We start from the raw sequence: 12,476 nt of genomic DNA, 5'->3' as shown, positions 1-12,476 counted from the left end.
TCCACGTATCTTATTAGAAACTTGCATCTTTACCGACCACACACATACTCATTTTATAAGTCAATAAAACAAATTATATCTGTTGATATTTAACTGTATATTTGGTATGATTTAATGTAATTAAATATATAATAGAATGAAAAAAAATAATTTAATGTAATGGGATGATTTATTACCTTCATTTATTTGGTTACAAAACTTTTAATAATGTAATGGAGGCTATGACAAAGTTTCATTTTAGTTCCTATAATTTTCAAGAAATTATTTTAGTCCTTATGTTTTATTTTTATTTAAAAATTAGTAATTATTTGAAAAAAAAAATGGACCTTATATTTTATAAAAATCACAGTTTATTTTTTATGATAATTTTTTTAATAATTATGTCTCGACATGATTACTCTTAATAATGTAATTGCTTATTAAATATAGCTTTTTTTATACAATACTTGTAATGTAAATGTCATTATGCCTATATTAATGACCATTACATGTAATCATCAATCGTTGCCAAAGCAACTAATAAAATGAACACAGTTAAGTAATTTCTACAAGTGAATGATCAGAAGGTGTTCAGATTTGAACAACACAGGTGCTCTTATGATTTGAAAACCTAAGAGGATTACTCGAATAAACTAATTAAATTGAGAAATTATTAAAAATTAATTGAAAAAATGAATTAAAAAAAATTGAATTAACTAATTAAAAATACAAAAAAAAACTCAATTTAATTCTATTTTTATTTTTAAAAATCTAAAACTAATCGAATTGCATTAAACTAGACCGACTCAATTAGCCTTAAAATTTAGTTGAAAAATAAAAAGAGGCATAAATATTACGTTTTATTACAATCCTAAATCAAACTTAAAAGTTGTTGCCCTAAAGGTTTTTTGAATGTGTTTAGAAGTGTGATTGTGATTGTTTTTTAAAATGTTTTTTCATTCAGAAATATATTAAAATAATATTTTTTTTATTCTTTAAAAAATTATTTTTAATATAACACATTAAAATAATCTACAAATACTAAAAAATATTAATTAAAAAAATAAAATAAAATTTAAATTTTTTTAAAAACATTTTTAAAACACCAAAATAAATAAAACCTCTGTCTCTTGTCTCTTCTGGCTCTAATCCCAAATCAAAGTCAAAAGTTTCCCGCCAATTTCTATATTCTTACAAATTTCGTGACTACTTGATTCTAGCAATCAGACTCGGTCTTATAAGTTATACGTGTTGGAAAAAAATCTGGTTTTTTTCATGTGGGCATTAATTAATTTAGAATTTTAGAGGCCTCCAAAATTGTTTTAATGAGTAATAGCCCATGTTGATTTGGTTGGTAACATTACTATCAGTAAGTTGTTATAATTCACCGTCGAATTTCGTTTGCTTTGCCTAAAGGTTATGCACTTAAAGTGACCGAATTTGTGTATAATTATGCATATTTTAGGTTATTATGATTAAATCTGATTTTATTTTATTTTATTTTATTTTTATCATTACAAATGATGGTTATTGTTGCTATTCTTTCTTCTTCTTCTTTTTGAACTTTTGTTTTCTTATTTGTAAGATCTCATATTTATTTACCTCATTAGCTAACTCCTTCTTCTTCTTCTTTTTTATTAACATGAGTGTCCAAACCAGCTTGTACTTATATCAACTAATCTCATAGGCTCTGAAGTTAACAACCATGTAAGTCTCCAGTGACTCTAACGTTTATGAGACTAGAACTGGTGACCTCTAGAAAATAAATCTAGTACCTGACCGGTTGAGCTACACCTCTCAAGATTACTAACTCCTTCATTTTTTTTCTAGTAGTGACATACCATCCATTTATCTCCTTGTCTCAGTTTCTGACATACAATGAAACTGAGTTGGCTTGACGTATCAATTTGTTTGTTCAAGACTATAATTTTTGTTGTTGTTGTTGTTGCTCTTTGTATTAGTGTGATTATTCATGTAAAACAACTACTAAAAAAGCTCTTCAAATTGATAGATTGATAATGTTATCAACATTATTGTGAATAGCCTCTTCAAAAAATTAAAAAGCTTAAGACCTAAAAAATTAAGCATTTGAAAAAGGTCTTTTTTACATGAATCAAAATGCTTTTAAAAACCCATAAAAAAATACAAAAACAGGTCCAAAAATCCCAATAAAAAAGAGATAGGCATTGTCTTTTTTTTACAAAACAAACCAAACCAAAATTGATTGATTTGAAATCGGTTTAATTCGATTCGAACAAAAACTAAAGGCAAATCAAAATTGTTTACCCTTACTGGAGCCATGGCCCCTCCCTGTTCTAATATGGCTCAGCCATTATGTTAAAAAAAAAAATAAACTAAAGGTTATGGGGGAAAACACCATTCCCCACATTCATAAACATGGTAGATTCATTGTGTTTTATAATTTTTATTTTTATTTTTTTTTGTGTTTTTGTCTTTTTTAGTTATTGATTTTTTTTTAAATTTAATCCTTATATTATATGTTTAATAGAATTTAAAGTTAATAATTTTATTTTATTTTTCTTTTATATTATTATTATGGTATCGAAAAAATATCTCAGCATCAAGTTGGTATTGGAAAAATATCTCAGCATCGCAATATCATCTATTTTATTTATCATTTAGTTAAATAAAAAAATGATTTTAAAAAAAAACAAGTTATTAAACTTTATGGAGTCAATGCCCCGAACTACAAGTTTGGCGGGGTAACTCGGGTTATCCCGGTTCACAGATGTGGCAAGATACCTTCCCCCCCCCCCCCTAATTTAACTTGATTTTGTGATTGTCTATATTTTATTGCTATATAACTAAAAAAAAATTAGTTTTGAAAAAAAAAAAAACAAGGTTATTAAACTTTAGAAATTCCATGGATCTATTTGCAAGTTTGGTGGATTAACCCGATTCTCGGTTTAGCAGGTTTATTTTTTTAAAAAATTATTTTTTATTTAATCCTTTAATATTAAATTGATTGAAAATTAACTTTCATAATTTGTTTCGTTTCACTTTTTATGAGGGTATTATAGTCTAAAAAAAAGAGTCTTGGTATTAGATTGATGATCAATTTTACAATCATCTATTTTTGTTATATATAGCTAAATAAAAAATATTTTTATAAAGAGTTATTAATCTCATTGGATTTTGTGATCTAATTCATGGGTTTGACGTTTTGAATTGGATTATTCGAATCATGGGTTTGACGAGTATACCAACCAAACTGATTTTTTTGGTCCATTAATTTTTTTTAATTGATTTTTTTTTATTTCATCTTTCAATATTGGATTACCTGAGAAATAGACTACATGATTTACTTTTGTTTTCTTTCTATAAGGTTATCACAATCTTAAATAAACACCAACTCTATTTTAGAGTTGATGCTTGATTTTTCGAGTATTTATTTTTAATCATATAATTAAATAAAAATAGTCTATTAGAAAAAAAAGTTATTAAATTCAGTGGAGTTTATGACTTGAGTTGCGGAATGGTCAGGGTCAATCCAATCTAGTTTAGTCTCAATATTTTTTTTAAAAAAAGTTGTCACTTTAATTTTTTTAAAGCAATACAATATTTTGTATTGGTTATTCAGGTTGTTTTGAGACCTCTAAAATTGACTGATTCATATTGGGTTAACTTTTATATAATTTAATTCAAAACTCGAGTTAAACAAGAAGCTGAATCGAATGTTACAATAATAATACACAATGTTTTTTTCTTTTTTTTTTCATTTTGACCCCTTTTTTTCCATTGGTTATTGAATTTCTATTTAAGTTAGTCCTTATATGATGTGTTTATGGGGATTTAAAGTTCATAATTTATTTAAATTTACTTTTATAAGGTTATCGCAATATAAAAAAAATAAACCCTAGCATTAAATTGGTATCAAAACAATATCCCAACACTGTGGTATGATATGTTTTTTTTTTTAATAATTTAAATAAAAAATGATTTTGAAAAAAACTGGATTATTAAACTTTGTGGAATCAATTACTCGATATGTAAGTTTGGTGAAGTAACCTTAATTGCCCGGGTTCATAGGTTTAGTGAGGTATTTTTTTTTCTAGTTAAGTATATAGCTAAGTGATTGTTTGAGAATACAGTTAAAATTATGTTACAAAATATTCAAATTTATTTTTGCTCAAAATTAATTATTTTTAATATTTTTAAATTATTTTGATGTGTAGATGTCAAAAATAATTTTTAAAAAATAAAAAATAATTATTTTGATATATTTCTGAGCAAAAAAATATTTTGAAAAGCAATCGCTACCACACTCTTAACCCCCCTTAAAAAGTATTTTGATAATTTTGATACATTGTTTCCCCACACGCACTAACACTATGGATTACAATAGTATTCATAGTGTTGGTTTTTTGCTTTTTTTTTTTTTTTTTTTTGCATTTTGACCCCCTTTTTTTTTTCTTTGGTGATTGATTTTTTTTAATTTGTCTTTTATATGGTTATCATGATATAAAAACAAAAACCTAGCATCGGGTTGGTATCAGAAAAATATTCTAACATTGCAATATGGTTTATTTTTTAAAAAGCTTAGTTAAATAAAAAAAATTATTTTGAAAAAAAGTAGGTAATTAAACTGTGTGAAGTCAATGACTCGGTTTGCGAGTTTGGCAAGATAACTCTAATTGTCCTTATTCACAAGTTTAGCAAGGTGCCTTTTTTTTTTATTCTTCTAATTAAACTCGATTATGTTCATTAATTTTTTTTTATCATATTGTTAAAAAAATATTTTTGAAAAAAAAAACATGTTATTAAATTTAGAAAGTTCATGGGCCTATTGAAAGGTTGGCGAATTTAACTTTTCTCTTTTAAAAAAAATTATTTTTTTCAATTTCATCATTTAATGTTAGGCTGATTGAAAATTGAGTTTCATAATTTTTTTTGTTTTGCTTTTTATGAGGTTCTCATAGTCTTTTTAAAAAATCTTAGTATTGATTTGACGCTCGATTTTACGATCGTCTATTTTTATTATAATATAGTTAAATAAACAATAGTTTTGAAAAAAATAAGTTATTAATTCTAATGGAGTCCATTACCTAGTTTGCGGGTTTGACATGTAGACTCGGGTTACTTGATTTACGGGTTTACCCATCAAACCTGATATTTTTTTTTTTAAGTTTTTGGTCCTTTAATTTTTCTAATTATTTTTTTTATTTCACTCTTCTTCAATATTAGACCGGTTGGAAAATAAAATTCATGGTTTATTTTTTCTATTTTCTATATGGTTATCACGATCTCAAATAAATATTTTTTTAAGATTGATGCTTGATTTTGCATGTATCTCATTTTATCATAAAATTAAATAAAAATAATTTACAAAAAAAATAAAGTTATTAAACACATTGAAGTCTATGATCCAGGTTGTAAGGTGACCGAAGTTGATCTAATCTGGCATCGTCTTAATATAAAAAAATTACTATCTTAAAATTTTTTAAAAGTTATGTCACGCTTTTACTAGTTATTCAAGTTGTTTTTTAATCATTAAATTAAATGATTCATTTTAGATTATCTCCCATATAATTTAATTTAAAACATAAATTAAACAAGGAATCAAGTTGATAAATTTCAAAATCAAACTATTTAATTAGATTTAATGATAGTATCCAAAAAATAATTTTTTATACTCTAAATATTTTATTTAAAATTTCAAAAAATAATAATCTAAACCGCATTAGAGCGCGGCCGAATGTAATAATGTCACCTACGGAAGCGAGAGGTCCTCTTCTTCGAAGTCTCTAAGTTAATAATTGAGCAGTCAAGGAGTCTTGAAAGCATTGAGAGGGGCCCGAGGGCGTTAGGCAGGCTTTTGAAATTTTAATCCTTCGATCACTTTTTTAGCATGTTTAAGAGTACTGGTGTAGTTATTTTTTAAAATAATATTTATTTAAAAATATATTAAAATAATATTTTTTATATTTTTAAAAAATCATTTCTGATATTAGTGTATTAAAATAATATAAAAACACTAAAAAAATTCTTAATTTAAAATAAAAAAAAATTTAAAAATTATCAAATTTTTTCAAATGTATTTTTAAAAGAAAAAAATAATCAAGACAAATTACATATTGCTAATCAAAACTCCCTCTCAAACTCATACTCTCTCCCATATCTAATTTGATTTTTATTATTCATATAGAGAGAGTTTATTTTTATATTTTTTAAAAAATTAAAATTTTAATTTTTTTAAATTGATTTTTTTTATTGTTTTAAGATTATTTTGATGTACAATGTCAAAAATAAATTTTAAAAAATAATAAAACATTTCTATCGTTTTACATTTTATTCGCATTATCTACTTTTCCTCTCATACTTGGCTTTAGTTGCATTCATTTTTCTTGCTCAGTGGACAGTTACTTTTATAAATTATAACATCAGTTTGTCGCATCTTAACTAAGTCTGCAAACGAGAATTTCATGCTAAACGAGAGAGATCAAATCATTTGTTTTGTTGAAAAAGATTCATCTACAAATGTTTGTGGTGGGTTGCCTAAGTAGTTTTTAAGCCATTTGCAATTACATTCCAAATGTTTTTTTAAAAAAATTAAAATTTATTTTTATTTAAAATTTATTTTTTATTTTTTAAATTATTTTAATAAGCTGGTATCAAAAATAATTTTTTAAAAATAAAAAATATATATTATTTAATATAATTCTAAATAACACACACACCTAGGAGAGGAGAGCTAGGGTTGCGTTTGTTTACTTGCAGCTTTTGCGTTTGCGATGCAAAACATATAGTAAGGTGTTTGGTAACTTATCAAACTGCATTTTTAACTATGAGATCCATTAAAAAATTGAGTTTTAAAATTATTTTTTACATATTTTTGTAACTGAGTTTTCGTAAAATTTTGTTTATTTTTGTATTTCAAAAGTACTTTTAAAGTATTTTAATTTTTTTTACTTTAAATTAATATTTTTTTTGTGTTTTCATATCATTTTAATGTACTGATATCAAAAATAATTTTTTAAAAATAAAAAAAATATATTTTTATGCATTTCTAGAAAACACTTTGAAAAGTAACCGCAACCATATAATTGCCAAACATTTTATATATATTTTTTATTGCACATAAACCTTAATCATAATTTTTACTAAATATATATCTCAGTCCAATTAACCATACATAATCATATTTTTTTAAAACTTATTTTTTTTAAAATTATAATCATAAAAATTACCTTAAAAACAAATCCATGGACAGCTTGAATTTCTAAGCAAAAGACTTTTGGTCGCATGACTGAGAATATTGCTCTATTCAGCCATAAAATTAGCAGCAAGTTTACTTCTTTATAATGTGACAATTCTCAAATTCGTGAATTAATCAACTTGCAATCGTAATATTCTGGGTTGAACGCTTATTTTCAATTTTTTTTAATTTTAGTTGCTAATTTCATTGAAATATCAACCATGACAGCAAATTAAAGCATATGAAGGGACATTATGTTCAGTCCAACATTCCATCTACTATGAATAATAATATTGACAATATTTTTTTAATGCAAACAAAAGAAAACCACGTTCAGATTATTGCCATCACAATTTGCAAGAATCTAAGCCAGGAACAAAGTTATTAAAATCCTTCTTCTCTTGTAAATAAATTATTTTTTAAATAAAACAGTATTATTTTAAATAAAAAAAAATAAAACAAGATTTTAATCCAAGAGCAGAGCTGCAGAAGTGTCTACAATTAGAAAGTGCAAAAAGTAAAAGAAAATTAGCAAAAAGCATAATCAAGTACACGTGATTGGATCTAGCAGCTTGACAGGTGGTGAGTTCTTGTTGGGAAGGCAACCTTACCCTGTCCATCAATCATGTGACATGCTGCACTTTGGCTCACGTGAAGCCTGTAAGAATCTACATGGAATGGGCTCCACTTCACACGCTAAGCCTGACACGTGCCATGATTTGGTTAGCATGCGATAAAACGATGTTACTTCTTCAACTAAAAAAGTGGCATCCATCCTCCTGGCACCCATTATATATCTGTGGACTGTACACTCCTTTTGTTTGCAAGACAGCAATTTCTTCATCTCCTTAATTAAGATATATATATATATATATATATATATATATATATATATATATGTCTTAAGTCTTGTTTGGATGACAAGAGAGTCATGTGTTTTCCTTCTTTGTTTTTGTACAGAGATTCAAACCTCGAGTAGGTTCAAGTATCTTGTTGGCATTCACGTGAAATTTTGGGTTTGTTTTATTTTTAATTTATTGGAAACATGTATTTATTGGATTTTACCTTAATTAAGATTTGTCTCTCCCACATTGGTTGGCTCAAATGGAACGAATAACGAGAGAAGATATGCTTAAAGTTATTAAACAATATTAAAGAAAGGAAGAGTGAAATACTAAACAAACTTTTGATGATACTCAGCGTTAAGATGTTGTCTTATGGTCATATTTTTATAAAATCTTGCTTTTTCATATTCTCGGTTAGATGTTGGTGCATTAATTTAAAATAATATCGCTTTAAGATTTTAAAAAAAATAAAACAAATTATTTTTTAAATAAAAAAATTAAATTAGATTTTGATTAAATCAATCGAGCTATTAATAAATATACTAAATTAACGAGGTTTAATTAGATCAACTCTCACATGATTTAATATGTTAACTTTTGGATTAATAAGTTATTAAATTTAACTAGATTAATTATTATATAATTTAACATAAAACCTAACTTGAATTAAGTTTTTATTTATTTATTTACGTGGGTGTTCGGGCCAGCTTGCGCGTACTACAACTAATTCCACGGCTCACTGAATATTTTGTAAACCCAGTGAACATGTAAGGTACCATGAGAATGACAGACATGTATAATAAAGTTTAAACCTAGATACAAAGAGAAAAAATCAGTCCTTTTCACTGCTAGACTAAAAGACCTCAAATGCAACTTGAATTAAGTTCTTGAACCGATAAGTTACTGGGTTGGACTATTAGTCATGTTAAGTTCATCATTACAATGGGGGGAGCTCAAACATTGGTGGTGATAAGCAGGCATTGGTGGTGATTTGTTCACTGTGGACCCACAAGATTCCCTACAAAACAAGTCTCATGTTGAAAAAAGGGACAATCTCTGATTTTTAGGTTTGGAAATATAGGAGGAATGTGTGGGTAGCTTGTATATGGAGTTTGAGATCTGGGTTTTGTAACTTCCACGGTTACGAATTACTTTCGTGGTTGTGGTGTGTTTGTGATTCTGATAATAGTAATGATTTGAAGTGTCTTTTTTGTTTAGTAATATATTAAATAAAATTTTTATTAATTTTTTAAATTATTTTTAACCATATTAAAATAATCTGAAAGATAAAAAGAATTTTTAAAATAAAACAATTTAAAATTCAAAGAAACACAATTAACACCATATTTTCAAACATATTTAAGAATGTGTTTGAGAATGTTGTTGCGGTTGTTTTTTAAAATATTTTTTATTTAGAAATATATCAAAATAATATATATTTTTTTTATTTAAAAAAAATATTTTTGATATTAATATATCAAAATAATTTGAAAATACATAAAAATATATTAATTTAAAATAAAATAATAAAATAATGTTTTTAAACAAAAACGTTTTTTAAATAAAAAAATAAACTGCTACCATATTGGTGATGTCATTTGCAATGATGTTTTGCTATTTATTCTATTGGTGGAGATGTTGGCTAGTCACTGTCGGATTAAGCGTGGGGGATAGGCTAGTATGCTAGCCAGGATACTAGCGTAGCAACTGGTTTAGAAAAGAGATGTTGCTCAACGTAGAAAAATTTGTATGTGGTGCATAGAGGTGCGTGTCGTAACATTTATTCAGAAAACATAATCTCTTAAATTTAAAGATATAGAGAGAGAAAGGATCCTAACAACAAATCGGGTTTGGAAAGATCATGTACTAATTGTAATAAATAAAAAATTGAGAAAAATCTCATTCATTCATATATATATATATATATATATATATAAAAGAAAATGGGAGGTTACTCTTAAATTATTAATTTAAAGAAAGTTAACTCGGTTAATTCCAGATTATTTGTTAAATCACTCTTAATTATAATCTGATAAAGATTCAATTAATAATTTTTATTTAAAATAGTATCATTTAATTAAAGAAATCAATAAATATAGGTTAATTTGTTAGCTAATGAATTCAGTCGTCCAACCAATAATCTCGATCTTAAACCAAGTCTTATGAAGATGGATTTTAATTAATTAAAAGTGAAAATCAAAATGTTATTAAACATCAAATTATGACTTTATAGTTTATATCATAGTTATTAAATTCGAACCGGACTAATGGGTTGACCCGGGACCCGATGGCCGGACCAGTTCAGATAAAATAAAAGATTAAGATAAGCAAAAATCTAACAAAATCAAATTGACTCATGACCTGAGCAACCTGACAAAACCTGATTGAGATTTTTTTTTTTTTTAAATATGTTTCTTTTCCTAGTCAGAGACCCCATATATATAAAAGTTGGTTATTGATCCTTTTCAAATTTCACTATATAAATACTAGAATAATATTTTATTTTTTCAATGTGAGATTTGAAGTTTTTTAATATATATACTATATGTTTATAAGAAAAAAGTTATATTTTTTTTAATGTGAGATAAAAAAATTTTTTGATTTAAATACCTCAACTTAAAAAGATAGTATACTAACATAATAGTTTTTTAACATAAAATAAAAAAAATTTAGAAATAATTTTTTAAATTTTATTATTTATATATAGTATATATACTAAAACGTTGTTAAATTCCTTTTTCCTTTTTCCTTTTTCCTTTTTCCCTAGCTAGCTATATAAACTATAAAGTCGGTCAAATCTGGTTGTCGTTTTAGGAGTTCATTTATTAAAACGTTTGACATGAGCAAATAAAAAAAAGATTTCTGATTGTTGTCTTGAGAGTTTTCATCATCGTGCATGACATCATTGCAGTTAATAATTTAAACTTTATTTAAAAAAAAAATATTAAAGACATTTTATTTTTCATTTATAGTATGGATGGGCCAGATATAACCGAACACAAGACTTCACCAATTTTTCCTTATCTTTTTTACGTAATGTACGACGTGAGGTTAAAAAAGAGTGGTGGGTAATCATTACAATTTACGAACATAATTTCAAGGACGTAAAAGTTTGTTATTAAAGCTTTTTTTTATTTTTTCGCTTCAAAACGTTTCTGAAAAATATTAATATTATTTATTTATTTATTTTTATTTTAAATTGATATTTTTTATGTTTTTAAATTATTTTGATATGTTAATATTAAAAATAATTTTTTAAAAATAAAAAAAATATTATTTTAATATATTTTTAATTAAAAAATACTTTAAAAAAATAATCGTAATAAATTTTTAAAAATAAATAATAAATAATTTTTTAGAAAAACAGTAATTTTATTAATATTAAATTGATATAAAACAGAATACTGTTGATGAAACTTGGTTTTTCTAAACAGCATCTAGCACTTTCGTAGACAATAAATAAAGCTCTATATATTTTTCTGATTAGAGTTTTTTAAACTAGGACATTTTTTTTTAAATTACACATCTAGATGATATATATATCATCTAGATGTGTAATTTAAGGTTGCACTCCCAAACTTCATTGATGAAAAACTTTAGTTATCCAATATTATTGATAGATATGGATCCCTAATAAAAAGAAAGAAAACTCATTTTTCACACAAATAAGACCCTAAAAAGAAAAACTACTGTAAATGTGAAAGCCTCAGATATTTCGGGGTGTTTGAAAGTGCTATATTAATTATTTTTTATTTGAAAATATATTAAAATAATCTAAAAATATAAAAAATAATTATTTCATATTAAAAATACTTATGAGAAAAACACTAGATGAAGGGAAAGCGACAAAAGCTATTCTTGAGATGGTTTGGAGGTTCTAAAATTTAAATTAGATAAGATATTATTGTGTAAACTGCATTTTATAAAATTTTAATTTTTTTATTTAAATATTTTTTTTATATTTTCAGATCATTTTAATGATATATTAATATTAAAAATAAATTTTAAAAAATAAAAAATAATTTAAATTTTTTTTTAAAATAAAAAACACTTTAAAATATAATTACATAGCAGGAAGAACAAAGACCAAATACCATGCAGAAGAGATGAATGCCCAACGCACTCTCGTTCCTTTCAAATTTCCATTATCCAGCAGACCCATCAAAGTCATTATGTCTCATGGTCCATCTTACTGGGCCTTCATAAATGCCTACCTTGGTGACCAACTCAGGTAGCCCTTAGCAGTTCGCACCCCACTCTGGCAATGACCACATGTAGCATGTGGTGTTTGCCAATTCTGTGAACCCAGGCTCCAGCTTTAAGGCGTGGTGTGGACGCTCATGGGGACACTATGCCTCCGTGTACTCTGTGGAGAGACACTGCTTTTTGTGCTCCCCAAATTAATGGAGACTGGAATTGTGACAATTCGGGCTGGA

The sequence above is a fragment of the Populus alba genome, chromosome 2 (assembly GCF_005239225.2).
Source record: "Populus alba chromosome 2, ASM523922v2, whole genome shotgun sequence".
Lineage (NCBI taxonomy): Eukaryota > Viridiplantae > Streptophyta > Magnoliopsida > Malpighiales > Salicaceae > Populus > Populus alba.
The sequence above is the reverse complement of the archived record's forward strand: the minus strand, read 5'-3'. Positions refer to the sequence as shown.